Source organism: Atractosteus spatula, chromosome 28 (genome assembly GCF_055471065.1).
Source record: "Atractosteus spatula isolate fAtrSpa1 chromosome 28, fAtrSpa1.hap1, whole genome shotgun sequence".
NCBI lineage: Eukaryota > Metazoa > Chordata > Actinopteri > Semionotiformes > Lepisosteidae > Atractosteus > Atractosteus spatula.
The window spans coordinates 1,345,247-1,371,787 of record NC_142733.1 but is presented as its reverse complement, the minus strand read 5'-3'; positions in this window follow the sequence as shown (position 1 = coordinate 1,371,787).

Here is a 26,541-nt window from a genome sequence, read left to right as displayed (position 1 = left end):
AAATAAACACGTTTTGGCAACTTTGGTCACCACCATGTAACTTATAGGGCAAGAACAGCACAGTTTTCAAAACGTGTTTTTCAGCCCGAAATAAACGCGTTTTCTCAGCCCTTGGAATCGCAGTGTATCTGCCTGGCTCAGAAGAGCCCACTGAGTCAGCCCTTTACCCCAGTGTGCTGAAATTTTCAAAACGTGTTTTTCAGCAGAAATAAACATGTTTTGGCAACTTTGGTCACCACCATGTAACTTATAGGGCAAGAACAGCACAGTTTTCAAAACGTGTTTTTCAGACCGAAATAAACGCGTTTTCTCAGCCCTTAGATTCGCAGTGTATCTGCCTGGCTCAGAAGAGCCCACTGAGTCAGCCCTTAACCCCAGTGTGCTCAAATTGTCAAAACGTGTTTTTCAGTAGAAATAAACACGTTTTGGCAACTTTGGTCACCACTATGTAACTTATAGGGCAGGAACAGCACAGTTTTCAAAACGTGTTTTTCAGCCCGAAATAAACGCGTTTTCTCAGCCCTTAGAATCGCAGTGTATCTGCCTGGCTCTGAAGAGCCCACTGAGTCAGCCCTTAACCCCAGTGTGCTGAAATTGTCAAAACGTGTTTTTCAGCAGAAATAAACACGTTTTGGCAACTTTGGTCACCACCATGTAACTTATAGGGCAAGAACAGCACAGTTTTCAAAACGTGTTTTTCAGCCCGAAATAAACGCGTTTTCCCAGCCCTTAAAATCACAGTGTATATGCCTGGTTCAGAAGAGCCCACTGAGTCAGCCCTTAACCCCAGTGTGCTGAAATTGTTAAAACGTGTTTTTCAGCAGAAATAAACACGTTTTGGCAACTTTGGTCACCACCATGTAACTTATAGGGCAAGAACAGCACTGTTTTCAAAACGTGTTTTTCAGCCCGAAATAAACGCGTTTTCTCAGCCCTTAGAATCGCAGTGTATCTGCGTGGCTCTGAAGAGCCCACTGTGTCAGCCCTTAACACCAGTGTGCTGAAATTGTCAAAACGTGTTTTTCAGCAGAAATAAACACGTTTTGGCAACTTTGGTCACCAGTATGTAACTTATAGGGCAAGAACAGCACAGTTTTCAAAACGTGTTTTTCAGCCCGAAATAAACGCGTTTTCTCAGCCCTTGGAATCGCAGTGTATCTGCCTGGCTCAGAAGAGCCCACTGAGTCAGCCCTTTACCCCAGTGTGCTGAAATTGTCAAAACGTGTTTTTCAGCAGAAATAAACACGTTTTGGCAACTTTGGTCACCAGTATGTAACTTATAGGGCAGGAACAGCACAGTTTTCAAAACGTGTTTTTCAGCCCGACATAAACGCGTTTTCTCAGCCCTTAAAATCACAGTGTATCTGCCTGGCTCTGAAGAGCCCACTGAGTCAGCCCTTAACACCAGTGTGCTGAAATTGTCAAAACGTGTTTTTCAGCAGAAATAAACACGTTTTGGCAACTTTGGTCACCACCATGTAACTTATAGGGCAAGAACAGCACAGTTTTCAAAACGTGTTTTTCAGACCGAAATGAACGCGTTTTCTCAGCCCTTAAAATCACAGTGTATCTGCCTGGCTCAGAAGAGCCCACTGAGTCAGCCCTTAACCCCAGTGTGCTGAAATTGTTAAAACGTGTTTTTCAGCAGAAATAAACACGTTTTGGCAACTTTGGTCACCACCATGTAACTTATAGGGCAAGAACAGCACTGTTTTCAAAACGTGTTTTTCAGCCCGAAATAAACGCGTTTTCTCAGCCCTTAGAATCGCAGTGTATCTGCCTGGCTCAGAAGAGCCCACTGAGTCAGCCCTTAACCCCAGTGTGCTGAAGTTGTCAAAACGTGTATTTCAGCAGAAATAAACACGTTTTGGCAACTTTGGTCACCACCATGTAACTTATAGGGCAGGAACAGCACAGTTTTCAAAACGTGTTTTTCAGCCCGAAATAAACGCGTTTTCTCAGCCCTTAGAATCGCAGTGTATCTGCCTGGCTCTGAAGAGCCCACTGTGTCAGCCCTTAACCCCAGTGTGCTGAAATTGTCAAAACGTGTTTTTCAGCAGAAATAAACACGTTTTGGCAACTTTGGTCACCACCATATAACTTATAGGGCAAGTACAGCACAGTTTTCAAAACGTGTTTTTCAGCCCGAAATAAACGCGTTTTCTCAGCCCTTAGAATCGCAGTGTATCTGCCTGGCTCTGAAGAGCCCACTGTGTCAGCCCTTAACCCCAGTGTGCTGAAATTGTCAAAACGTGTTTTTCAGCAGAAATAAACACGTTTTGGCAACTTTGGTCACCACCATGTAACTTATAGGGCAGGAACAGCACAGTTTTCAAAACGTGTTTTTCAGTCCGAAATAAACGCGTTTTCTCAGCCCTTAGAATCGCAGTGTATCTGCCTGGCTCTGAAGAGCCCACTGAGTCAGCCCTTAACCCCAGTGTGCTGAAATTGTCAAAACGTGTTTTTCAGCAGAAATAAACACGTTTTGGCAACTTTGGTCACCACCATGTAACTTATAGGGCAGGAACAGCACAGTTTTCAAAACGTGTTTTTCAGCCCGAAATAAACGCGTTTTCTCAGCCCTTAGAATCGCAGTGTATCTGCCTGGCTCTGAAGAGCCCACTGAATCAGCCCTTAACCCCAGTGTGCTGAAATTGTCAAAACGTGTTTTTCAGCAGAAATAAACACGTTTTGGCAACTTTGGTCACCACCATGTAACTTATAGGGCAAGAACAGCACAGTTTTCAAAACGTGTTTTTCAGCCCGAAATAAACGCGTTTTCTCAGCCCTTGGAATCGCAGTGTATCTGCCTGGCTCAGAAGAGCCCACTGAGTCAGCCCTTAACCCCAGTGTGCTGAAGTTGTCAAAACGTGTATTTCAGCAGAAATAAACACGTTTTGGCAACTTTGGTCACCACCATGTAACTTATAGGGCAGCAACAGCACAGTTTTCAAAACGTGTTTTTCAGCCCGAAATAAACGCGTTTTCTCAGCCCTTAGAATCGCAGTGTATCTGCCTGGCTCTGAAGAGCCCACTGTGTCAGCCCTTAACCCCAGTGTGCTGAAATTGTCAAAACGTGTTTTTCAGCAGAAATAAACACGTTTTGGCAACTTTGGTCACCACCATGTAACTTATAGGGCAAGAACAGCACAGTTTTCAAAACGTGTTTTTCAGCCCGAAATAAACGCGTTTTCTCAGCCCTTGGAATCGCAGTGTATCTGCCTGGCTCAGAAGAGCCCACTGAGTCAGCCCTTTACCCCAGTGTGCTGAAATTTTCAAAACGTGTTTTTCAGCAGAAATAAACACGTTTTGGCAACTTTGGTCACCACCATGTAACTTATAGGGCAAGAACAGCACAATTTTCAAAACGTGTTTTTCAGCCCGAAATAAACGCGTTTTCTCAGCCCTTAGATTCGCAGTGTATCTGCCTGGCTCAGAAGAGCCCACTGAGTCAGCCCTTAACCCCAGTGTGCTCAAATTGTCAAAACGTGTTTTTCAGTAGAAATAAACACGTTTTGGCAACTTTGGTCACCACTATGTAACTTACAGGGCAGGAACAGCACAGTTTTCAAAACGTGTTTTTCAGCCCGAAATAAACGCGTTTTCTCAGCCCTTAGAATCGCAGTGTATCTGCCTGGCTCTGAAGAGCCCACTGAGTCAGCCCTTAACCCCAGTGTGCTGAAATTGTCAAAACGTGTTTTTCAGCAGAAATAAACACGTTTTGGCAACTTTGGTCACCACCATGTAACTTATAGGGCAAGAACAGCACAGTTTTCAAAACGTGTTTTTCAGTCCGAAATAAACGCGTTTTCTCAGCCCTTAAAATCACAGTGTATCTGCCTGGCTCAGAAGAGCCCACTGAGTCAGCCCTTAACCCCAGTGTGCTGAAATTGTTAAAACGTGTTTTTCAGCAGAAATAAACACGTTTTGGCAACTTTGGTCACCACCATGTAACTTATAGGGCAAGAACAGCACTGTTTTCAAAACGTGTTTTTCAGCCCGAAATAAACGCGTTTTCTCAGCCCTTAGAATCGCAGTGTATCTGCCTGGCTCAGAAGAGCCCACTGAGTCAGCCCTTAACCCCAGTGTGCTGAAGTTGTCAAAACGTGTATTTCAGCAGAAATAAACACGTTTTGGCAACTTTGGTCACCACCATGTAACTTATAGGGCAGGAACAGCACAGTTTTCAAAACATGTTTTTCAGCCCGAAATAAACGCGTTTTCTCAGCCCTTAGAATCGCAGTGTATCTGCCTGGCTCTGAAGAGCCCACTGTGTCAGCCCTTAACCCCAGTGTGCTGAAATTGTCAAAACGTGTTTTTCAGCAGAAATAAACACGTTTTGGCAACTTTGGTCACCACCATGTAACTTATAGGGCAAGAACAGCACAGTTTTCAAAACGTGTTTTTCAGCCCGAAATAAACGCGTTTTCTCAGCCCTTGGAATCGCAGTGTATCTGCTTGGCTCAGAAGAGCCCACTGAGTCAGCCCTTTACCCCAGTGTGCTGAAATTGTCAAAACGTGTTTTTCAGCAGAAATAAACACGTTTTGGCAACTTTGGTCACCAGCATGTAACTTATAGGGCAGGAACAGCACATTTTTAAAAACGTATTTTTCAGCCCGAAATAAACGCGTTTTCTCAGCCCTTAAAATCACAGTGTATCTGCCTGGCTCTGAAGAGCCCACTGAGTCAGCCCTTAACACCAGTGTGCTGAAATTGTCAAAACGTGTTTTTCAGCAGAAATAAACACGTTTTGGCAACTTTGGTCTCCACCATGTAACTTATAGGGCAAGAACAGCACAGTTTTCAAAACGTGTTTTTCAGCCCGAAATAAACGCGTTTTCTCAGCCCTTGGAATCGCAGTGTATCTGCCTGGCTCAGAAGAGACAACTGAGTCAGCCCTTTACCCCAGTGTGCTGAAATTGTCAAAATGTGTTTTTCAGCAGAAATAAACACGTTTTGGCAACTTTGGTCACCACCATGTAACTTATAGGGCAAGAACAGCACAGTTTTCAAAACGTGTTTTTCAGCCCGAAATAAACGCGTTTTCTCAGCCCTTAGAATCGCAGTGTATCTGCCTGGCTCTGAAGAGCCCACTGAGTCAGCCCTTAACCCCAGTGTGCTGAAATTGTCAAAACGTGTTTTTCAGCAGAAATAAACACGTTTTGGCAACTTTGGTCACCACCATGTAACTTATAGGGCAAGAACAGCACAGTTTTCAAAACGTGTTTTTCAGCCCGAAATAAACGCGTTTTCTCAGCCCTTGGAATCGCAGTGTATCTGCCTGGCTCAGAAGAGCCCACTGAGTCAGCCCTTAACCCCAGTGTGCTGAAGTTGTCAAAACGTGTATTTCAGCAGAAATAAACACGTTTTGGCAACTTTGGTCACCACCATGTAACTTATAGGGCAGCAACAGCACAGTTTTCAAAACGTGTTTTTCAGCCCGAAATAAACGCGTTTTCTCAGCCCTTAGAATCGCAGTGTATCTGCCTGGCTCTGAAGAGCCCACTGTGTCAGCCCTTAACCCCAGTGTGCTGAAATTGTCAAAACGTGTTTTTCAGCAGAAATAAACACGTTTTGGCAACTTTGGTCTCCACCATGTAACTTATAGGGCAAGAACAGCACAGTTTTCAAAACGTGTTTTTCAGCCCGAAATAAACGCGTTTTCTCAGCCCTTGGAATCGCAGTGTATCTGCCTGGCTCAGAAGAGCCCACTGAGTCAGCCCTTAACCCTAGTGTGCTGAAGTTGTCAAAACGTGTATTTCAGCAGAAATAAACACGTTTTGGCAACTTTGGTCACCACCATGTAACTTATAGGGCAGGAACAGCACAGTTTTCAAAACGTGTTTTTCAGCCCGAAATAAACGCGTTTTCTCAGCCCTTAGAATCGCAGTGTATCTGCCTGGCTCTGAAGAGCCCACTGTGTCAGCCCTTAACCCCAGTGTGCTGAAATTGTCAAAACGTGTTTTTCAGCAGAAATAAACACGTTTTGGCAACTTTGGTCACCACCATGTAACTTATAGGGCAAGCACAGCACAGTTTTCAAAACGTGTTTTTCAGCCCGAAATAAACGCGTTTTCTCAGCCCTTGGAATCGCAGTGTATCTGCCTGGCTCAGAAGAGCCCACTGAGTCAGCCCTTAACCCCAGTGTGCTGAAATTGTTAAAACGTGTTTTTCAGCAGAAATAAACACGTTTTGGCAACTTTGGTCACCACCATGTAACTTATAGGGCAAGAACAGCACTGTTTTCAAAACGTGTTTTTCAGCCCGAAATAAACGCGTTTTCTCAGCCCTTAGAATCGCAGTGTATCAGCCTGGCTCTGAAGAGCCCACTGTGTCAGCCCTTAACCCCAGTGTGCTGAAATTGTCAAAACGTGTTTTTCAGCAGAAATAAACACGTTTTGGCAACTTTGGTCACCACCATGTAACTTATAGGGCAAGAACAGCACAGTTTTCAAAACGTGTTTTTCAGCCCGAAATAAACGCGTTTTCTCAGCCCTTGGAATCGCAGTGTATCTGCCTGGCTCAGAAGAGCCCACTGAGTCAGCCCTTAACCCCAGTGTGCTGAAATTGTTAAAACGTGTTTTTCAGCAGAAATAAACACGTTTTGGCAACTTTGGTCACCACCATGTAACTTATAGGGCAAGAACAGCACTGTTTTCAAAACGTGTTTTTCAGCCCGAAATAAACGCGTTTTCTCAGCCTTTAGAATCGCAGTGTATCTGCCTGGCTCAGAAGAGCCCACTGAGTCAGCCCTTTACCCCAGTGTGCTGAAATTGTCAAAACGTGTTTTTCAGCAGAAATAAACACGTTTTGGCAACTTTGGTCACCAGTATGTAACTTATAGGGCAGGAACAGCACAGTTTTCAAAACGTGTTTTTCAGCCCGAAATAAACGCGTTTTCTCAGCCCTTAAAATCACAGTGTATCTGCCTGGCTCTGAAGAGCCCACTGAGTCAGCCCTTAACACCAGTGTGCTGAAATTGTCAAAACGTGTTTTTCAGCAGAAATAAACACGTTTTGGCAACTTTGGTCACCACCATGTAACTTATAGGGCAAGAACAGCACAGTTTTCAAAACGTGTTTTTCAGACCGAAATGAACGCGTTTTCTCAGCCCTTAAAATCACAGTGTATCTGCCTGGCTCAGAAGAGCCCACTGAGTCAGCCCTTAACCCCAGTGTGCTGAAATTGTTAAAACGTGTTTTTCAGCAGAAATAAACACGTTTTGGCAACTTTGGTCACCACCATGTAACTTATAGGGCAAGAACAGCACTGTTTTCAAAACGTGTTTTTCAGCAAGAAATAAACGCGTTTTCTCAGCCCTTAGAATCGCAGTGTATCTGCCTGGCTCAGAAGAGCCCACTGAGTCAGCCCTTAACCCCAGTGTGCTGAAGTTGTCAAAACGTGTATTTCAGCAGAAATAAACACGTTTTGGCAACTTTGGTCACCACCATGTAACTTATAGGGCAAGAACAGCACAGTTATCAAAACGTGTTTTTCAGCCCGAAATAAACGCGTTTTCTCAGCCCTTAGAATCGCAGTGTATCTGCCTGGCTCTAAAGAGCCCACTGAGTCAGCCCTTAACCCCAGTGTGCTGAAATTGTCAAAACGTGTTTTTCAGCAGAAATAAACACGTTTTGGCAACTTTGGTCACCACCATGTAACTTATAGGGCAAGAACAGTACAGTTTTCAAAACGTGTTTTTCAGCCCGAAATAAACGCGTTTTCTCAGCCCTTAGAATCGCAGTGTATCTGTCTGGCTCAGAAGAGCCCACTGAGTCAGCCCTTTACCCCAGTGTGCTGAAGTTGTCAAAACGTGTATTTCAGCAGAAATAAACACGTTTTGGCAACTTTGGTCACCACCATGTAACTTATAGGGCAGGAACAGCACAGTTTTCAAAACGTGTTTTTCAGCCCGAAATAAACGCGTTTTCTCAGCCCTTAGAATCGCAGTGTATCTGCCTGGCTCTGAAGAGCCCACTGTGTCAGCCCTTAACCCCAGTGTGCTGAAATTGTCAAAACGTGTTTTTCAGCAGAAATAAACACGTTTTGGCAACTTTGGTCACCACCATGTAACTTATAGGGCAAGAACAGCACAGTTTTCAAAACGTGTTTTTCAGCCCGAAATAAACGCGTTTTCTCAGCCCTTGGAATCGCAGTGTATCTGCCTGGCTCAGAAGAGCCCACTGAGTCAGCCCTTAACCCCAGTGTGCTGAAATTGTTAAAACGTGTTTTTCAGCAGAAATAAACACGTTTTGGCAACTTTGGTCACCACCATGTAACTTATAGGGCAAGAACAGCACTGTTTTCAAAACGTGTTTTTCAGCCCGAAATAAACGCGTTTTCTCAGCCTTTAGAATCGCAGTGTATCTGCCTGGCTCAGAAGAGCCCACTGAGTCAGCCCTTTACCCCAGTGTGCTGAAATTGTCAAAACGTGTTTTTCAGCAGAAATAAACACGTTTTGGCAACTTTGGTCACCAGTATGTAACTTATAGGGCAGGAACAGCACAGTTTTCAAAACGTGTTTTTCAGCCCGAAATAAACGCGTTTTCTCAGCCCTTAAAATCACAGTGTATCTGCCTGGCTCTGAAGAGCCCACTGAGTCAGCCCTTAACACCAGTGTGCTGAAATTGTCAAAACGTGTTTTTCAGCAGAAATAAACACGTTTTGGCAACTTTGGTCACCACCATGTAACTTATAGGGCAAGAACAGCACAGTTTTCAAAACGTGTTTTTCAGACCGAAATGAACGCGTTTTCTCAGCCCTTAAAATCACAGTGTATCTGCCTTGCTCAGAAGAGCCCACTGAGTCAGCCCTTAACCCCAGTGTGCTGAAATTGTTAAAACGTGTTTTTCAGCAGAAATAAACACGTTTTGGCAACTTTGGTCATCACCATGTAACTTAAAGGGCAAGAACAGCACTGTTTTCAAAACGTGTTTTTCAGCAAGAAATAAACGCGTTTTCTCAGCCCTTAGAATCGCAGTGTATCTGCCTGGCTCAGAAGAGCCCACTGAGTCAGCCCTTAACCCCAGTGTGCTGAAGTTGTCAAAACGTGTATTTCAGCAGAAATAAACACGTTTTGGCAACTTTGGTCACCACCATGTAACTTATAGGGCAAGAACAGCACAGTTATCAAAACGTGTTTTTCAGCCCGAAATAAACGCGTTTTCTCAGCCCTTAGAATCGCAGTGTATCTGCCTGGCTCTGAAGAGCCCACTGAGTCAGCCCTTAACCCCAGTGTGCTGAAATTGTCAAAACGTGTTTTTCAGCAGAAATAAACACGTTTTGGCAACTTTGGTCACCAGCATGTAACTTATAGGGCAAGTACAGCACTGTTTTCAAAACGTGCTTTTCAGCCCGAAATAAACGCGTTTTCTCAGCCCTTAGATTCGCAGTGTATCTGCCTGGCTCAGAAGAGCCCACTGAGTCAGCCCTTAACCCTAGTGTGCTGAAGTTGTCAAAACGTGTATTTCAGCAGAAATAAACACGTTTTGGCAACTTTGGTCACCACCATGTAACTTATAGGGCAGGAACAGCACAGTTTTCAAAACGTGTTTTTCAGCCCGAAATAAACGCGTTTTCTCAGCCCTTAGAATCGCAGTGTATCTGCCTGGCTCTGAAGAGCCCACTGTGTCAGCCCTTAACCCCAGTCTGCTGAAATTGTCAAAACGTGTTTTTCAGCAGAAATAAACACGTTTTGGCAACTTTGGTCACCACCATGTAACTTATAGGGCAAGAACAGCACAGTTTTCAAAACGTGTTTTTCAGCCCGAAATAAACGCGTTTTCTCAGCCCTTGGAATCGCAGTGTATCTTCCTGGCTCAGAAGAGCCCACTGAGTCAGCCCTTAACCCCAGTGTGCTGAAATTGTCAAAACGTGTTTTTCAGCAGAAATAAACACGTTTTGGCAACTTTGGTCACCACCATGTAACTTATAGGGCAAGAACAGCAGAGTTTTCAAAACGTGTTTTTCAGCCCGAAATAAACGCGTTTTCTCAGCCCTTGGAATCGCAGTGTATCTGCCTGGCTCAGAAGAGCACACTGAGTCAGCCCTTAATCCCAGTGTGCTGAAATTGTCAAAACGTGTTTTTCAGCAGAAATGAACACGTTTTGGCAACTTTGGTCACCACCATGTAACTTATAGGGCAGGAACAGCACAGTTTTCAAAACGTGTTTTTCAGCCCTTAGATTCGCAGTGTATCTGCCTGGCTCAGAAGAGCCCACTGAGTCAGCCCTTAACCCCAGTGTGCTGAAATTGTTAAAACGTGTTTTTCAGCAGAAATAAACACGTTTTGGCAACTTTGGTCACCACCATGTAACTTATAGGGCAAGAACAGCACTGTTTTCAAAACGTGTTTTTCAGCCCGAAATAAACGCGTTTTCTCAGCCCTTAGAATCGCAGTGTATCTGCCTGGCTCAGAAGAGCCCACTGAGTCAGCCCTTAACCCCAGTGTGCTGAAGTTGTCAAAACGTGTATTTCAGCAGAAATAAACACGTTTTGGCAACTTTGGTCACCACCATGTAACTTATAGGGCAGGAACAGCACAGTTTTCAAAACGTGTTTTTCAGCCCGAAATAAACGCGTTTTCTCAGCCCTTAGAATCGCAGTGTATCTGCCTGGCTCTGAAGAGCCCACTGTGTCAGCCCTTAACCCCAGTGTGCTGAAATTGTCAAAACGTGTTTTTCAGCAGAAATAAACACGTTTTGGCAACTTTGGTCACCACCATATAACTTATAGGGCAAGAACAGCACAGTTTTCAAAACGTGTTTTTCAGCCCGAAATAAACGCGTTTTCTCAGCCCTTAGAATCGCAGTGTATCTGCCTGGCTCAGAAGAGCCCACTGAGTCAGCCCTTAACCCCAGTGTGCTGAAGTTGTCAAAACGTGTTTTTCAGCAGAAATAAACACGTTTTGGCAACTTTGGTCACCACCATGTAACTTATAGGGCAGGAACAGCACAGTTTTCAAAACGTGTTTTTCAGCCCGAAATAAACGCGTTTTCTCAGCCCTTAGAATCGCAGTGTATCTGCCTGGCTCTGAAGAGCCCACTGAGTCAGCCCTTAACCCCAGTGTGCTGAAATTGTCAAAACGTGTTTTTCAGCAGAAATAAACACGTTTTGGCAACTTTGGTCACCACCATGTAACTTATAGGGCAGGAACAGCACAGTTTTCAAAACGTGTTTTTCAGCCCGAAATAAACGCGTTTTCTCAGCCCTTAGAATCGCAGTGTATCTGCCTGGCTCTGAAGAGCCCACTGAATCAGCCCTTAACCCCAGTGTGCTGAAATTGTCAAAACGTGTTTTTCAGCAGAAATAAACACGTTTTGGCAACTTTGGTCACCACCATGTAACTTATAGGGCAAGAACAGCACAGTTTTCAAAACGTGTTTTTCAGCCCGAAATAAACGCGTTTTCTCAGCCCTTGGAATCGCAGTGTATCTGCCTGGCTCAGAAGAGCCCACTGAGTCAGCCCTTAACCCCAGTGTGCTGAAGTTGTCAAAACGTGTATTTCAGCAGAAATAAACACGTTTTGGCAACTTTGGTCACCACCATGTAACTTATAGGGCAGCAACAGCACAGTTTTCAAAACGTGTTTTTCAGCCCGAAATAAACGCGTTTTCTCAGCCCTTAGAATCGCAGTGTATCTGCCTGGCTCTGAAGAGCCCACTGTGTCAGCCCTTAACCCCAGTGTGCTGAAATTGTCAAAACGTGTTTTTCAGCAGAAATAAACACGTTTTGGCAACTTTGGTCACCACCATGTAACTTATAGGGCAAGAACAGCACAGTTTTCAAAACGTGTTTTTCAGCCCGAAATAAACGCGTTTTCTCAGCCCTTGGAATCGCAGTGTATCTGCCTGGCTCAGAAGAGCCCACTGAGTCAGCCCTTTACCCCAGTGTGCTGAAATTTTCAAAACGTGTTTTTCAGCAGAAATAAACACGTTTTGGCAACTTTGGTCACCACCATGTAACTTATAGGGCAAGAACAGCACAATTTTCAAAACGTGTTTTTCAGCCCGAAATAAACGCGTTTTCTCAGCCCTTAGATTCGCAGTGTATCTGCCTGGCTCAGAAGAGCCCACTGAGTCAGCCCTTAACCCCAGTGTGCTCAAATTGTCAAAACGTGTTTTTCAGTAGAAATAAACACGTTTTGGCAACTTTGGTCACCACTATGTAACTTACAGGGCAGGAACAGCACAGTTTTCAAAACGTGTTTTTCAGCCCGAAATAAACGCGTTTTCTCAGCCCTTAGAATCGCAGTGTATCTGCCTGGCTCTGAAGAGCCCACTGAGTCAGCCCTTAACCCCAGTGTGCTGAAATTGTCAAAACGTGTTTTTCAGCAGAAATAAACACGTTTTGGCAACTTTGGTCACCACCATGTAACTTATAGGGCAAGAACAGCACAGTTTTCAAAACGTGTTTTTCAGTCCGAAATAAACGCGTTTTCTCAGCCCTTAAAATCACAGTGTATCTGCCTGGCTCAGAAGAGCCCACTGAGTCAGCCCTTAACCCCAGTGTGCTGAAATTGTTAAAACGTGTTTTTCAGCAGAAATAAACACGTTTTGGCAACTTTGGTCACCACCATGTAACTTATAGGGCAAGAACAGCACTGTTTTCAAAACGTGTTTTTCAGCCCGAAATAAACGCGTTTTCTCAGCCCTTAGAATCGCAGTGTATCTGCCTGGCTCAGAAGAGCCCACTGAGTCAGCCCTTAACCCCAGTGTGCTGAAGTTGTCAAAACGTGTATTTCAGCAGAAATAAACACGTTTTGGCAACTTTGGTCACCACCATGTAACTTATAGGGCAGGAACAGCACAGTTTTCAAAACATGTTTTTCAGCCCGAAATAAACGCGTTTTCTCAGCCCTTAGAATCGCAGTGTATCTGCCTGGCTCTGAAGAGCCCACTGTGTCAGCCCTTAACCCCAGTGTGCTGAAATTGTCAAAACGTGTTTTTCAGCAGAAATAAACACGTTTTGGCAACTTTGGTCACCACCATGTAACTTATAGGGCAAGAACAGCACAGTTTTCAAAACGTGTTTTTCAGCCCGAAATAAACGCGTTTTCTCAGCCCTTGGAATCGCAGTGTATCTGCTTGGCTCAGAAGAGCCCACTGAGTCAGCCCTTTACCCCAGTGTGCTGAAATTGTCAAAACGTGTTTTTCAGCAGAAATAAACACGTTTTGGCAACTTTGGTCACCAGCATGTAACTTATAGGGCAGGAACAGCACATTTTTAAAAACGTATTTTTCAGCCCGAAATAAACGCGTTTTCTCAGCCCTTAAAATCACAGTGTATCTGCCTGGCTCTGAAGAGCCCACTGAGTCAGCCCTTAACACCAGTGTGCTGAAATTGTCAAAACGTGTTTTTCAGCAGAAATAAACACGTTTTGGCAACTTTGGTCACCACCATGTAACTTATAGGGCAAGAACAGCACAGTTTTCAAAACGTGTTTTTCAGCCCGAAATAAACGCGTTTTCTCAGCCCTTAGAATCGCAGTGTATCTGCCTGGCTCTGAAGAGCCCACTGTGTCAGCCCTTTACCCCAGTGTGCTGAAATTGTCAAAATGTGTTTTTCAGCAGAAATAAACACGTTTTGGCAACTTTGGTCACCACCATGTAACTTATAGGGCAAGAACAGCACAGTTTTCAAAACGTGTTTTTCAGCCCGAAATAAACGCGTTTTCTCAGCCCTTGGAATCGCAGTGTATCTGCCTGGCTCAGAAGAGACAACTGAGTCAGCCCTTTACCCCAGTGTGCTGAAATTGTCAAAATGTGTTTTTCAGCAGAAATAAACACGTTTTGGCAACTTTGGTCACCACCATGTAACTTATAGGGCAAGAACAGCACAGTTTTCAAAACGTGTTTTTCAGCCCGAAATAAACGCGTTTTCTCAGCCCTTAGAATCGCAGTGTATCTGCCTGGCTCTGAAGAGCCCACTGAGTCAGCCCTTAACCCCAGTGTGCTGAAATTGTCAAAACGTGTTTTTCAGCAGAAATAAACACGTTTTGGCAACTTTGGTCACCACCATGTAACTTATAGGGCAAGAACAGCACAGTTTTCAAAACGTGTTTTTCAGCCCGAAATAAACGCGTTTTCTCAGCCCTTAAAATCACAGTGTATCTGCCTGGCTCAGAAGAGCCCACTGAGTCAGCCCTTAACCCCAGTGTGCTGAAATTGTTAAAACGTGTTTTTCAGCAGAAATAAACACGTTTTGGCAACTTTGGTCACCACCATGTAACTTATAGGGCAAGAACAGCACTGTTTTCAAAACGTGTTTTTCAGCCCGAAATAAACGCGTTTTCTCAGCCCTTGGAATCGCAGTGTATCTGCCTGGCTCAGAAGAGCCCACTGAGTCAGCCCTTTACCCCAGTGTGCTGAAATTGTCAAAACGTGTATTTCAGCAGAAATAAACACGTTTTGGCAACTTTGGTCACCAGCATGTAACTTATAGGGCAAGAACAGCACTGTTTTCAAAACGTGCTTTTCAGCCCGAAATAAACGCGTTTTCTCAGCCCTTAGATTCGCAGTGTATCTGCCTGGCTCAGAAGAGCCCACTGAGTCAGCCCTTAACCCTAGTGTGCTGAAGTTGTCAAAACGTGTATTTCAGCAGAAATAAACACGTTTTGGCAACTTTGGTCACCACCATGTAACTTATAGGGCAGGAACAGCACAGTTTTCAAAACGTGTTTTTCAGCCCTTAGATTCGCAGTGTATCTGCCTGGCTCAGAAGAGCCCACTGAGTCAGCCCTTAACCCCAGTGTGCTGAAATTGTCAAAACGTGTTTTTCAGCAGAAATAAACACGTTTTGGCAACTTTGGTCACCACCATGTAACTTATAGGGCAAGTACAGCACAGTTTTCAAAACGTGTTTTTCAGCCCGAAATAAACGCGTTTTCTCAGCCCTTGGAATCGCAGTGTATCTGCCTGGCTCAGAAGAGCCCACTGAGTCAGCCCTTTACCCCAGTGTGCTGAAATTGTCAAAACGTGTTTTTCAGCAGAAATAAACACGTTTTGGCAACTTTGGTCACCAGCATGTAACTTATAGGGCAAGTACAGCACAGTTTTCAAAACGTGTTTTTCAGCCCGAAATAAATGCGTTTTCTCAGCCCTTGGAATCGCAGTGTATCTGCCTGGCTCAGAAGAGCCCACTGAGTCAGCCCTTAACCCCAGTGTGCTGAAATTGTCAAAACGTGTTTTTCAGCAGAAATAAACACGTTTTGGCAACTTTGGTCTCCCCCATGAAAGTTATAGGGCAGGAACAGCACAGTTTTCAAAACGTGTTTTTCAGCCCGAAATAAACGCGTTTTCTCAGCCCTTAGATTCGCAGTGTAAATGACTGGCTCAGAAGAGCCCACTGAGTCAGCCCTTAACCCCAGTGTGCTGAAATTGTCAAAACGTGTTTTTCAGCAGAAATAAACACGTTTTGGCAACTTTGGTCACCACCATGTAACTTATAGGGCAGGAACAGCACAGTTTTCAAAACGTGTTTTTCAACCCGAAATAAACGCGTTTTCTCAGCCCTTAGAATCGCAGTGTATCTGCCTGGCTCTGAAGAGCCCACTGTGTCAGCCCTTAACCCCAGTGTGCTGAAATTGTCAAAACGTGTTTTTCAGCAGAAATAAACACGTTTTGGCAACTTTGGTCACCACCATGTAACTTATAGGGCAAGAACAGCACAGTTTTCAAAACGTGTTTTTCAGCCCGAAATAAACGCGTTTTCTCAGCCCTTGGAATCGCAGTGTATCTGCCTGGCTCAGAAGAGCCCACTGAGTCAGCCCTTTACCCCAGTGTGCTGAAATTGTCAAAACGTGTTTTTCAGCAGAAATAAACACGTTTTGGCAACTTTGGTCACCAGCATGTAACTTATAGGGCAAGTACAGCACAGTTTTCAAAACGTGTTTTTCAGCCCGAAATGAACGCGTTTTCTCAGCCCTCAGAATCGCAGTGTAACTGACTGGCTCAGAAGAGCCCACTTAGTCAGCCCTTAACCCCAGTGTGCTGAAATTGTCAAACGTGTTTTACAGCAGAAATAAACACGTTTTGGCAACTTTGGTCACCACCATGTAACTTATAGGGCAAGAACAGCACAGTTTTCAAAACGTGTTTTTCAGCCCGAAATAAACGCGTTTTCTCAGCCCTTGGAATCGCAGTGTATCTGCCTGGCTCAGAAGAGCCCACTGAGTCAGCCCTTTACCCCAGTGTGCTGAAATTGTCAAAACGTGTTTTTCAGCAGAAATAAACACGTTTTGGCAAATTTGATCACCAGCATGTAACTTATAGGGCAAGTACAGCACAGTTTTCAAAACGTGTTTTTCAGCCCGAAATAAATGCGTTTTCTCAGCCCTTGGAATCGCAGTGTATCTCCTGGCTCAGAAGAGCCCACTGAGTCAGCCCTTAACCCCAGTGTGCTGAAATTGTCAAAACGTGTTTTTCAGCAGAAATAAACACGTTTTGGCAACTTTGGTCTCCCCCATGTAAGTTATAGGGCAGGAACAGCACAGTTTTCAAAACGTGTTTTTCAGCCCGAAATAAACGCGTTTTCTCAGCCCTTAGAATCGCAGTGTAACTGCCTGGCTCAGAAGAGCACACTGAGTCAGCCCTTAACCCCAGTGTGCTGAAATTGTCAAAACGTGTTTTTCAGCAGAAATAAACACGTTTTGGCAACTTTGGTCACCACCATGTAACTTATAGGGCAGAACAGCACAGTTTTCAAAACGTGTTTTTCAGCCCGAAATAAACGCGTTTTCTCAGCCCTTAGAATCACAGTGTATCTGCCTGGCTCAGAAGAGCCCACTGAGTCAGCCCTTAACCCCAGTGTGCTGAAATTGTTAAAACGTGTATTTCAGCAGAAATAAACACGTTTTGGCAACTTTGGTCACCACCATGTAACTTATAGGGCAAGAACAGCAGAGTTTTCAAAACGTGTTTTTCAGCCCGAAATAAACGCGTTTTCTCAGCCCTTGGAATCGCAGTGTATCTGCCTGGCTCAGAAGAGCCCACTGAGTCAGCCCTTTACCCCAGTGTGCTGAAATTGTCAAAACGTGTTTTTCAGCAGAAATAAACACGTTTTGGCAACTTTGGTCACCAGCATGTAACTTATAGGGCAAGTACAGCACAGTTTTCAAAACGTGTTTTTCAGCCCGAAATAAATGCGTTTTCTCAGCCCTCAGAATCGCAGTGTAACTGACTGGCTCAGAAGAGCCCACTGAGTCAGCCCTTAACCCCAGTGTACTGAAATTGTCAAAAAGTGTTTTTCAGCAGAAATAAACATGTTTTGGCAACTTTGGTCAGCACCATGTAACTTATAGGGCAGGAACAGCACAGTTTTCAAAACGTGTTTTTCAGCCCGAAATAAACGCGTTTTCTCAGCTCTTGGAATCACAGTGTATCTGCCTTGCTCAGAAGAGCCCACTGAGTCAGCCCTTAACCCCAGTGTGCTGAAGTTGTCAAAACTTGTTTTTCAACAGAAATAAACACGTTTTGGCAACTTTGGTCTCTCCCATGTAAGTTACAGGGGAGGAACAGCACAGTTTTCAAAACGTGTTTTTCAGCCCGAAATAAACGCGTTTTCTCAGCCCTTGGAATCGCAGTGTATCTGCCTGGCTCAGAAGAGCCCACTGAGTCAGCCCTTTACCCCAGTGTGCTGAAATTGTCAAAACGTGTTTTTCAGCAGAAATAAACACGTTTTGGCAACTTTGGTCTCCCCCATGTAAGTTATAGGGCAGGAACAGCACAGTTTTCAAAACGTGTTTTTCAGCCCGAAATAAACGCGTTTTCTCAGCCCTTAGAATCGCAGTGTAACTGCCTGGCTCAGAAGAGCACACTGAGTCAGCCCTTAACCCCAGTGTGCTGAAATTGTTAAAACGTGTTTTTCAGCAGAAATAAACACGTTTTGGCAACTTTGGTCACCACCATGTAACTTATAGGGCAAGAACAGCACAGTTTTCAAAACGTGTTTTTCAGCCCGAAATAAACGCGTTTTCTCAGCCCTTAGAATCGCAGTGTAACTGCCTGGCTCAGAAGAGCACACTGAGTCAGCCCTTAACCCCAGTGTGCTGAAATTGTCAAAACGTGTTTTTCAGCAGAAATAAACACGTTTTGCCAACTTTGGTCACCACCATGTAACTTATAGGGCAGAACAGCACAGTTTTCAAAACGTGTTTTTCAGCCCGAAATAAACGCGTTTTCTCAGCCCTTGGAATCGCAGTGTATCTGCCTGGCTCAGAAGAGCCCACTGAGTCAGCCCTTTACCCCAGTGTGCTGAAATTGTCAAAACGTGTTTTTTAGCAGAAATAAACACGTTTTGGCAACTTTGGTCACCAGCATGTAACTTATAGGGCAAGTACAGCACAGTTTTCAAAACGTGTTTTTCAGCCCGAAATCAACGCGTTTTCTCAGCCCTCAGAATCGCAGTGTAACTGACTGGCTCAGAAGAGCACACTGAGTCAGCCCTTAACCCCAGTGTGCTGAAATTGTCAAAACGTGTTTTTCAGCAGAAATAAACAAGTTTTGGCAACTTTGGTCACCACCATGTAACTTATAGGGCAGGAACAGCACAGTTTTCAAAACGTGTTTTTCAGCCAGAAATAAACGCGTTTTCTCAGCCCTTGGAATCGCAGTGTATCTGCCTGGCTCAGAAGAGCCCACTGAGTCAGCCCTTTACCCCAGTGTGCTGAAATTGTCAAAACGTGTTTTTCAGCAGAAATAAACACGTTTTGGCAACTTTGGTCACCAGCATGTAACTTATAGGGCAAGTACAGCACAGTTTTCAAAACGTGTTTTTCAGCCCGAAATAAATGCGTTTTCTCAGCCCTTGGAATCGCAGTGTATCTGCCTGGCTCAGAAGAGCCCACTGAGTCAGCCCTTAACCCCAGTGTGCTGAAATTGTCAAAACGTGTTTTTCAGCAGAAATAAACACGTTTTGGCAACTTTGGTCTCCCCCATGTAAGTTATAGGGCAGGAACAGCACAGTTTTCAAAACGTGTTTTTCAGCCCGAAATAAACGCGTTTTCTCAGCCCGTAGAATCGCAGTGTATCTGCCTGGCTCTGAAGAGCCCACTGAGTCAGCCCTTAACCCCAGTGTGCTGAAATTGTCAAAACGTGTTTTTCAGCAGAAATAAACACGTTCTGGCAACTTTGGTCACCACCATGTAACTTATAGGGCAAGAACAGCACAGTTTTCAAAACGTGTTTTTCAGCCCGAAATAATGCGTTTTCTCAGCCCTTGGAATCGCAGTGTATCTGCCTGGCTCAGAAGAGCCCACTGAGTCAGCCCTTAACCCCAGTGTGCTGAAATTGTCAAAACGTGTTTTTCAGCAGAAATAAACAAGATTTGGCAATTTTGGTCACCACCATGTAACTTATAGGGCAGGAACAGCACGTTTTCAAAACGTGTTTTTCAGCCAAAAATAAACGCGTTTTCTCAGCTCTTAGAATCGCAGTGTATCTGCCTGGCTCAGAAGAGCACACTGAGTCAGCCCTTAACCCCAGTGTGCTGAAATTGTCAAAACGTGTTTTTCAGCAGAAATAAACACGTTTTGGCAACTTTGGTCTCCCCCATGTAAGTTATAGGGCAGGAACAGCACAGTTTTCAAAACGTGTTTTTCAGCCCGAAATAAACGCGTTTTCTCAGCCCTTAGAATCGCAGTGTATCTGCCTGGCTCTGAAGAGCCCACTGAGTCAGCCCTTAACCCCAGTGTGCTGAAATTGTCAAAACGTGTTTTTCAGCAGAAATAAACACGTTCTGGCAACTTTGGTCACCACCATGTAACTTATAGGGCAGGAACAGCACAGTTTTCAAAACGTGTTTTTCAGCCCAAAATAAAGCGTTTTCTCAGCCCTTGGAATCGCAGTGTATCTCCTGGCTCAGAAGAGCCCACTGAGTCAGCCCTTAACCCCAGTGTGCTGAAATTGTCAAAACGTGTTTTTCAGCAGAAATAAACAAGTTTTGGCAACTTTGGTCACCACCATGTAACTTATAGGGCTGGAACAGCACAGTTTTCAAAACGTGTTTTTCAGCCAGAAATAAACGCGTTTTCTCAGCCCTTAGAATCACAGTGTATCTGCCTGGCTCAGAAGAGCCCACTGAGTCAGCCCTTTACCCCAGTGTGCTGAAATTGTTAAAACGTGTATTTCAGCAGAAATAAACACGTTTTGGCAACTTTGGTCACCACCATGTAACTTATAGGGCAAGAACAGCACAGTTTTCAAAACGTGTTTTTCAGCCCGAAATAAACGCGTTTTCTCAGCCCTTGGAATCGCAGTGTATCTGCCTGGCTCAGAAGAGCCCACTGAGTCAGCCCTTTACCCCAGTGTGCTGAAATTGTCAAAACGTGTTTTTCAGCAGAAATAAACACGTTTTGGCAACTTTGGTCACCAGCATGTAACTTATAGGGCAAGTACAGCACAGTTTTCAAAACGTGTTTTTCAGCCCGAAATAAACGCGTTTTCTCAGCCCTCAGAATCGCAGTGTAACTGACTGGCTCAGAAGAGCCCACTGAGTCAGCCCTTAACCCCAGTGTGCTGAAATTGTCAAAAGTGTTTTTCAGCAGAAATAAACACGTTTTGGCAACTTTGGTCACCACCATGTAACTTATAGGGCAGGAACAGCACAGTTTTCAAAACGTGTTTTTCAGCCCGAAATAAACGCGTTTTCTCAGCTCTTGGAATCCCAGTGTATCTGCCTGGCTCAGAAGAGCCCACTGAGTCAGCCCTTAACCCCAGTGTGCTGAAGTTGTCAAAACTTGTTTTTCAGCAGAAATAAACACGTTTTGGCAACTTTGGTCTCCCCCATGTAAGTTATAGGGCAGGAACAGCACAGTTTTCAAAACGTGTTTTTCAGCCCGAAATAAACGCGTTTTCTCAGCCCTTAGAATCGCAGTGTAACTGCCTGGCTCAGAAGAGCACACTGAGTCAGCCCTTAACCCCAGTGTGCTGAAATTGTTAAAACGTGTTTTTCAGCAGAAATAAACACGTTTTGGCAACTTTGGTCACCACCATGTAACTTATAGGGCAGAACAGCACAGTTTTCAAAACGTGTTTTTCAGCCCGAAATAAACGCGTTTTCTCAGCCCTTGGAATCGCAGTGTATCTGCCTGGCTCAGAAGAGCACACTGAGTCAGCCCTTAACCCCAGTGTGCTGAAATTGTCAAAACGTGTTTTTCAGCAGAAATAAACACGTTTTGGCAACTTTGGTCACCACCATGTAACTTATAGGGCAAGAACAGCAGAGTTTTCAAAACGTGTTTTTCAGCCCGAAATAAACGCGTTTTCTCAGCCCTTGGAATCGCAGTGTATCTGCCTGGCTCAGAAGAGCACACTGAGTCAGCCCTTAACCCCAGTGTGCTGAAATTGTCAAAACGTGTTTTTCAGCAGAAATGAACACGTTTTGGCAACTTTGGTCACCACCATGTAACTTATAGGGCAGGAACAGCACAGTTTTCAAAACGTGTTTTTCAGCCCTTAGATTCGCAGTGTATCTGCCTGGCTCAGAAGAGCCCACTGAGTCAGCCCTTAACCCCAGTGTGCTGAAATTGTCAAAACGTGTTTTTCAGCAGAAATAAACACGTTTTGGCAACTTTGGTCACCACCATGTAACTTATAGGGCAAGTACAGCACAGTTTTCAAAACGTGTTTTTCAGCCCGAAATAAACGCGTTTTCTCAGCCCTTGGAATCGCAGTGTATCTGCCTGGCTCAGAAGAGCCCACTGAGTCAGCCCTTTACCCCAGTGTGCTGAAATTGTCAAAACGTGTTTTTCAGCAGAAATAAACACGTTTTGGCAACTTTGGTCACCAGCATGTAACTTATAGGGCAAGTACAGCACAGTTTTCAAAACGTGTTTTTCAGCCCGAAATAAATGCGTTTTCTCAGCCCTCAGAATCGCAGTGTAACTGACTGGCTCAGAAGAGCCCACTGAGTCAGCCCTTAACCCCAGTGTACTGAAATTGTCAAAAAGTGTTTTTCAGCAGAAATAAACATGTTTTGGCAACTTTGGTCAGCACCATGTAACTTATAGGGCAGGAACAGCACAGTTTTCAAAACGTGTTTTTCAGCCCGAAATAAACGCGTTTTCTCAGCTCTTGGAATCACAGTGTATCTGCCTTGCTCAGAAGAGCCCACTGAGTCAGCCCTTAACCCCAGTGTGCTGAAGTTGTCAAAACTTGTTTTTCAACAGAAATAAACACGTTTTGGCAACTTTGGTCTCTCCCATGTAAGTTACAGGGGAGGAACAGCACAGTTTTCAAAACGTGTTTTTCAGCCCGAAATAAACGCGTTTTCTCAGCCCTTGGAATCGCAGTGTATCTGCCTGGCTCAGAAGAGCCCACTGAGTCAGCCCTTTACCCCAGTGTGCTGAAATTGTCAAAACGTGTTTTTCAGCAGAAATAAACACGTTTTGGCAACTTTGGTCTCCCCCATGTAAGTTATAGGGCAGGAACAGCACAGTTTTCAAAACGTGTTTTTCAGCCCGAAATAAACGCGTTTTCTCAGCCCTTAGAATCGCAGTGTAACTGCCTGGCTCAGAAGAGCACACTGAGTCAGCCCTTAACCCCAGTGTGCTGAAATTGTTAAAACGTGTTTTTCAGCAGAAATAAACACGTTTTGGCAACTTTGGTCACCACCATGTAACTTATAGGGCAAGAACAGCACAGTTTTCAAAACGTGTTTTTCAGCCCGAAATAAACGCGTTTTCTCAGCCCTTAGAATCGCAGTGTAACTGCCTGGCTCAGAAGAGCACACTGAGTCAGCCCTTAACCCCAGTGTGCTGAAATTGTCAAAACGTGTTTTTCAGCAGAAATAAACACGTTTTGCCAACTTTGGTCACCACCATGTAACTTATAGGGCAGAACAGCACAGTTTTCAAAACGTGTTTTTCAGCCCGAAATAAACGCGTTTTCTCAGCCCTTGGAATCGCAGTGTATCTGCCTGGCTCAGAAGAGCCCACTGAGTCAGCCCTTTACCCCAGTGTGCTGAAATTGTCAAAACGTGTTTTTTAGCAGAAATAAACACGTTTTGGCAACTTTGGTCACCAGCATGTAACTTATAGGGCAAGTACAGCACAGTTTTCAAAACGTGTTTTTCAGCCCGAAATCAACGCGTTTTCTCAGCCCTCAGAATCGCAGTGTAACTGACTGGCTCAGAAGAGCACACTGAGTCAGCCCTTAACCCCAGTGTGCTGAAATTGTCAAAACGTGTTTTTCAGCAGAAATAAACAAGTTTTGGCAACTTTGGTCACCACCATGTAACTTATAGGGCAGGAACAGCACAGTTTTCAAAACGTGTTTTTCAGCCAGAAATAAACGCGTTTTCTCAGCCCTTGGAATCGCAGTGTATCTGCCTGGCTCAGAAGAGCCCACTGAGTCAGCCCTTTACCCCAGTGTGCTGAAATTGTCAAAACGTGTTTTTCAGCAGAAATAAACACGTTTTGGCAACTTTGGTCACCAGCATGTAACTTATAGGGCAAGTACAGCACAGTTTTCAAAACGTGTTTTTCAGCCCGAAATAAATGCGTTTTCTCAGCCCTTGGAATCGCAGTGTATCTGCCTGGCTCAGAAGAGCCCACTGAGTCAGCCCTTAACCCCAGTGTGCTGAAATTGTCAAAACGTGTTTTTCAGCAGAAATAAACACGTTTTGGCAACTTTGGTCTCCCCCATGTAAGTTATAGGGCAGGAACAGCACAGTTTTCAAAACGTGTTTTTCAGCCCGAAATAAACGCGTTTTCTCAGCCCGTAGAATCGCAGTGTATCTGCCTGGCTCTGAAGAGCCCACTGAGTCAGCCCTTAACCCCAGTGTGCTGAAATTGTCAAAACGTGTTTTTCAGCAGAAATAAACACGTTCTGGCAACTTTGGTCACCACCATGTAACTTATAGGGCAAGAACAGCACAGTTTTCAAAACGTGTTTTTCAGCCCGAAATAATGCGTTTTCTCAGCCCTTGGAATCGCAGTGTATCTGCCTGGCTCAGAAGAGCCCACTGAGTCAGCCCTTAACCCCAGTGTGCTGAAATTGTCAAAACGTGTTTTTCAGCAGAAATAAACAAGATTTGGCAATTTTGGTCACCACCATGTAACTTATAGGGCAGGAACAGCACGTTTTCAAAACGTGTTTTTCAGCCAAAAATAAACGCGTTTTCTCAGCTCTTAGAATCGCAGTGTATCTGCCTGGCTCAGAAGAGCACACTGAGTCAGCCCTTAACCCCAGTGTGCTGAAATTGTCAAAACGTGTTTTTCAGCAGAAATAAACACGTTTTGGCAACTTTGGTCTCCCCCATGTAAGTTATAGGGCAGGAACAGCACAGTTTTCAAAACGTGTTTTTCAGCCCGAAATAAACGCGTTTTCTCAGCCCTTAGAATCGCAGTGTATCTGCCTGGCTCTGAAGAGCCCACTGAGTCAGCCCTTAACCCCAGTGTGCTGAAATTGTCAAAACGTGTTTTTCAGCAGAAATAAACACGTTCTGGCAACTTTGGTCACCACCATGTAACTTATAGGGCAGGAACAGCACAGTTTTCAAAACGTGTTTTTCAGCCCAAAATAAAGCGTTTTCTCAGCCCTTGGAATCGCAGTGTATCTCCTGGCTCAGAAGAGCCCACTGAGTCAGCCCTTAACCCCAGTGTGCTGAAATTGTCAAAACGTGTTTTTCAGCAGAAATAAACAAGTTTTGGCAACTTTGGTCACCACCATGTAACTTATAGGGCTGGAACAGCACAGTTTTCAAAACGTGTTTTTCAGCCAGAAATAAACGCGTTTTCTCAGCCCTTAGAATCACAGTGTATCTGCCTGGCTCAGAAGAGCCCACTGAGTCAGCCCTTTACCCCAGTGTGCTGAAATTGTTAAAACGTGTATTTCAGCAGAAATAAACACGTTTTGGCAACTTTGGTCACCACCATGTAACTTATAGGGCAAGAACAGCACAGTTTTCAAAACGTGTTTTTCAGCCCGAAATAAACGCGTTTTCTCAGCCCTTGGAATCGCAGTGTATCTGCCTGGCTCAGAAGAGCCCACTGAGTCAGCCCTTTACCCCAGTGTGCTGAAATTGTCAAAACGTGTTTTTCAGCAGAAATAAACACGTTTTGGCAACTTTGGTCACCAGCATGTAACTTATAGGGCAAGTACAGCACAGTTTTCAAAACGTGTTTTTCAGCCCGAAATAAACGCGTTTTCTCAGCCCTCAGAATCGCAGTGTAACTGACTGGCTCAGAAGAGCCCACTGAGTCAGCCCTTAACCCCAGTGTGCTGAAATTGTCAAAAGTGTTTTTCAGCAGAAATAAACACGTTTTGGCAACTTTGGTCACCACCATGTAACTTATAGGGCAGGAACAGCACAGTTTTCAAAACGTGTTTTTCAGCCCGAAATAAACGCGTTTTCTCAGCTCTTGGAATCCCAGTGTATCTGCCTGGCTCAGAAGAGCCCACTGAGTCAGCCCTTAACCCCAGTGTGCTGAAGTTGTCAAAACTTGTTTTTCAGCAGAAATAAACACGTTTTGGCAACTTTGGTCTCCCCCATGTAAGTTATAGGGCAGGAACAGCACAGTTTTCAAAACGTGTTTTTCAGCCCGAAATAAACGCGTTTTCTCAGCCCTTAGAATCGCAGTGTAACTGCCTGGCTCAGAAGAGCACACTGAGTCAGCCCTTAACCCCAGTGTGCTGAAATTGTTAAAACGTGTTTTTCAGCAGAAATAAACACGTTTTGGCAACTTTGGTCACCACCATGTAACTTATAGGGCAGAACAGCACAGTTTTCAAAACGTGTTTTTCAGCCCGAAATAAACGCGTTTTCTCAGCCCTTGGAATCGCAGTGTATCTGCCTGGCTCAGAAGAGCACACTGAGTCAGCCCTTAACCCCAGTGTGCTGAAATTGTCAAAACGTGTTTTTCAGCAGAAATAAACACGTTTTGGCAACTTTGGTCACCACCATGTAACTTATAGGGCAAGAACAGCAGAGTTTTCAAAACGTGTTTTTCAGCCCGAAATAAACGCGTTTTCTCAGCCCTTGGAATCGCAGTGTATCTGCCTGGCTCAGAAGAGCACACTGAGTCAGCCCTTAACCCCAGTGTGCTGAAATTGTCAAAACGTGTTTTTCAGCAGAAATGAACACGTTTTGGCAACTTTGGTCACCACCATGTAACTTATAGGGCAGGAACAGCACAGTTTTCAAAACGTGTTTTTCAGCCCTTAGATTCGCAGTGTATCTGCCTGGCTCAGAAGAGCCCACTGAGTCAGCCCTTAACCCCAGTGTGCTGAAATTGTCAAAACGTGTTTTTCAGCAGAAATAAACACGTTTTGGCAACTTTGGTCACCACCATGTAACTTATAGGGCAAGTACAGCACAGTTTTCAAAACGTGTTTTTCAGCCCGAAATAAACGCGTTTTCTCAGCCCTTGGAATCGCAGTGTATCTGCCTGGCTCAGAAGAGCCCACTGAGTCAGCCCTTTACCCCAGTGTGCTGAAATTGTCAAAACGTGTTTTTCAGCAGAAATAAACACGTTTTGGCAACTTTGGTCACCAGCATGTAACTTATAGGGCAAGTACAGCACAGTTTTCAAAACGTGTTTT